This window comes from Micromesistius poutassou, assembly GCF_964030765.1.
Source record: "Micromesistius poutassou genome assembly, chromosome: 20".
NCBI lineage: Eukaryota > Metazoa > Chordata > Actinopteri > Gadiformes > Gadidae > Micromesistius > Micromesistius poutassou.
This window is the reverse complement of record NC_140290.1, coordinates 13,662,930-13,666,723: the sequence shown is the minus strand read 5'-3', so window position 1 is coordinate 13,666,723 and position 3,794 is coordinate 13,662,930.

The window sequence follows — 3,794 nt, the reverse complement described above, 5'->3', positions numbered from 1 at the left end:
GGTGACCGGCTGGCGCCCTACCAGCCCCTCGTCAGGACTGATGAGACACCAGCTGGGACTGACACCATCCCTGGATTAGACGCTTCCCCTGATACCTTCGTGATACCTGAGCACACAGTGCCACTGAGGCGCCAACGACGCCCTCCTCTGCCCTCCTCTGCCCCTCCGGGACTGGGTATTGGGTACTGGGGACAGCTTAACCCCTCAGGTGGGGGCTCTGTAGCGTCCCAGAGGGTGCAGATTGTTCGAGCGTGCTCAAGGCACGCACTAGTTCATTACTCTTAAAGTACTGTTGGAGATACTGTGAGGTTTGTTTTGTGCTCATTGGTTTGGTATTCGATTGTGGGACAAGAAGTGGGGGTCTCATTTTGGGGGTTATCCTTGATTGTTAAAAGCAATAAATACCTTCCGTTAGTTCTACAGTCACCCTGTGTCTTCCGTTTATCAAAACAGCCTCAGATTATTACAATATTGTTCTGGGGGGAATGTAGCATTTTTGGGGGGGATGTTTATCTGTTGTTTGGTTAAATGTGCGTTTGGCCATTTTTAAGGGTTTGCTTTTGTTGATGAGTGGAATATAAAGCATTGTCTGTTTTATTACTATAATACTAAGATAGTAATAGTGTAGGTATTTCCCCTATTTAAGTTGAGACTGGATTAATAGGAGGAGCCAGACTATGACTAGAGCTCACTCAAGCCAGTCGGGGTGAGGAGAGTCAGTGAGGGAATGTCTCGTTACAGCCCCCTGTGTCACTGTGTGGACCGAGCGGGCACAGGGCCTTATTCTGTTAGTTTTGTACAGTTTTGTTAATTTTTCACCGACATAAATAAAATGTCAGAAGCCTGTTTAAACCAATCCCGCCTCCGCTGCTCAGTAAATGCCTTGTCGCAAGTCCATCTATTAAGTACATAATGTAGCATTGATTATAATTACACACTTACAGATAATTAACTGTCACAAAGACGGTCTAGTGTGTCTTTTTAACAACTGTATTTCAATAACTATCTTTCTTAAGCAAGGGTCAAAATACGCTTAAAATGTTCCAAAAACTATTTGAAACACACAATCACACTTATTTATTGTAGGTTGCCGGTGGAAAAAAATATGACTTAAATATTGGAACGTAAAATCACACTCTAACACGCAACAATAGTTACATTCACAAATAGGTCTGCACGCTGCAGTGCTGAGCGTGCAGCATCATCACTGCGGCTCGGTTATCTCCAACGATTAGTGCGCGCATCTCGACGCGCGCATGAAATCATTTGTGCCGGCGTGTCCGCGCGTGCGTGCCTTCGGGTGTGTGTGCGCTTGCGTTTGCCCCAGGGGGGGGTATTGTGTCAGAGTGGGGTGAGCAGAGGAGCAGCAGCCAGGGGAGGACACGGCAGAGAAGTGGTCAAGCTCCCCCAGATGGGTTTTTAATAGCCTTTAATCCAGCAGGTCACTGTACTGCAGGCGGACGCAGCCACCACCGCCGTAACCTATACCCACACCCCCCCCCCCCCCACCCCCACATCCCCTCCCTCTCGCTCTCTCTCCCTCCTCCATTCTTCCCCCATAACCTATCCTAACACCCCGCTCCCTCCTCTCCGTCTATCTCTCCTCCCTTCCTCCGCACAGTCCTATGAAGCCTGCACAGTTCCCCCTCCGTCTGCCTCCTCTCATTCCCTTTCAACTCCCCTCTGCTTATCTATCTACCCCCCCCCCCTCCTCTCCTTCTCTCTGTCCCCGCTCACACACCCTCCCCCCCCCCCCACCCCTCTCTCCCTCTCTCTCCCTCCCTCTCCCTCTCTCTCTCTCTCCGTATGCCTCTCTGAAAAGCAGCAAGAAGCTAATGAGGCCTGGCTGGCGTTTATCCAGCTCTCAATCCCCCAGTGTGGGGGGGGGGGGGGGGGGGTGTGCATGCGCGTGAACATGTGTGTTATTAGCCTATTGCTCGCAGGGGAAAACGGGATTCAACAGTGAAATATCTCCTGGTTATACCGTTCCACAGATGTGTGTGTGGCTGCATATGAGGACATATCAATAGAAATATATATTTTAGATATGGAGTCAAAATTTTAAAGATTGGTGAAATGAGACGAGGGAGGGAGAGGGAAGGAGTGCAGGAGTGTACGCAGGTAGAGTCCCGGTCGGGTGGAACCAGGGGGGGGGGGAATCTGGGGATTTATTGGGCGGAAGGCAGGTTTTCCACTCGATTAGTGGGATCCTAGTGCAGGGATCGAGACTCTCCTCCAGGAATGAGACGCTTCCGTTATCTCTGTACAGAACGGACAGATGGGAATATATTCCCCCCTCTGACCTCTGACCGTGAAGCACCTGCCCGTCTTCAGATATGGACGCGCGCTCAGACACGAGCACAAACAAGCCGCTCCATCTCCGAAAAGGCAAATAAAAGATCATCTCCATGGCGGATCTTGTGCACTGATGTCGAAATCGGTATATTTTCCACAGGATGGTGAATTTTTATCACCTCATTAATTCGCAATGTTCGAATTCACAGAAGCATTACCGTCATGGACCTCTTGTTATTTATTTTTTTGTTATCTTTAAACCAACGCAAATTAACGGTTTGACGGGCGACTCCGCAGTCATTTTTTTTCCACCCTCCACATTGAATATAATTTCAGTGGAGTTTAACAATGAGTCAATTGCATTAACACACGCGGCGCCACCATGGAGCCAAGCACAGCCGCCGGGGAAGAGACACCTGTCACCAGCTCCCCGCCAACGCGCCAGCACCGTCGTATTAGCGCTAAGTGACAGTCTCCCCTCGCCTCTCCGTCAGTTTGAGGAGAGAAATAGAGAGAGACAGTGGCAGAGGAGGCAAGACAGCGGGAAGTATATCCCAACAACAGGTTGACTCCGCACACCCGGGCGTATGTGACAATGTTAATATTTCAGGATTGCGCGGAGGAGAAGTGATGACCCGCGCAGGTGAAGGGACTAATTAACCACTGTTTGACCCGACCATGAATACATAAGACAGCCTCTCTCTCTCTCTCTCTCTCTCTCTCTCTCTCTCTCTCTCTCTCTCTCTCTCTCTCTCTCTCTCTCTCTCTCTCTCTCTCTCTCTCTCTCTCTCTCTCTCTCTCTCTCTCTCTCTACTTTTCCTTGCTCACTCTTGTTCTCTGCGTGTGCACGTGAGCGCGTGCCAGAAGTTCATCTTGGTGAGGGGCTAATTTGAGAATCGCTGGGGCAAAGGAGCCGCCCCTGCTTAATAAGGCCGTCTGCTGCATCCATGCAGATAAGTGTGAGCACAGGTGTGCGGCGCGTCTACTGATAGGGGCATTAGCATATGAATAAGAGAGCTATTCACCAGTACAGATACCCATCACCCCCGCAGTATATATACTGTAATATCATAGTATAATACAATATAAAATGGGCCACGAGGCTCATTGTGCTGCACTGTAAATTGTTTGTAATTTTATATATTTATACGTAATCAGTCAAGTGGGACTTCTGATATGTATCCCTACCCTGTGCGTGGTGTATTCACACATTTATTTTTAATTTAAGAGGTTTTAGCTTTTTCTCTGAGGAACAAAAAATAATAAATACACAATTAGAAAATACATATTTCATGAAGCGACTGTTGACTACGTAGAGCTGTGTGTGGTTGTGTTAATGAGTGGAAATGAAAACAAAAGTCTGTTGTTATTTTTGTATTTTGTTGTATGTATAAGTAACCATTTAAAAGGATCTACAAATCCTTATCAATGGGATTTTGAGGCAAGTTATATCGTTTACACAGTGTATCACCTGGGTTCCTGAAGATTTCCAGTTACAT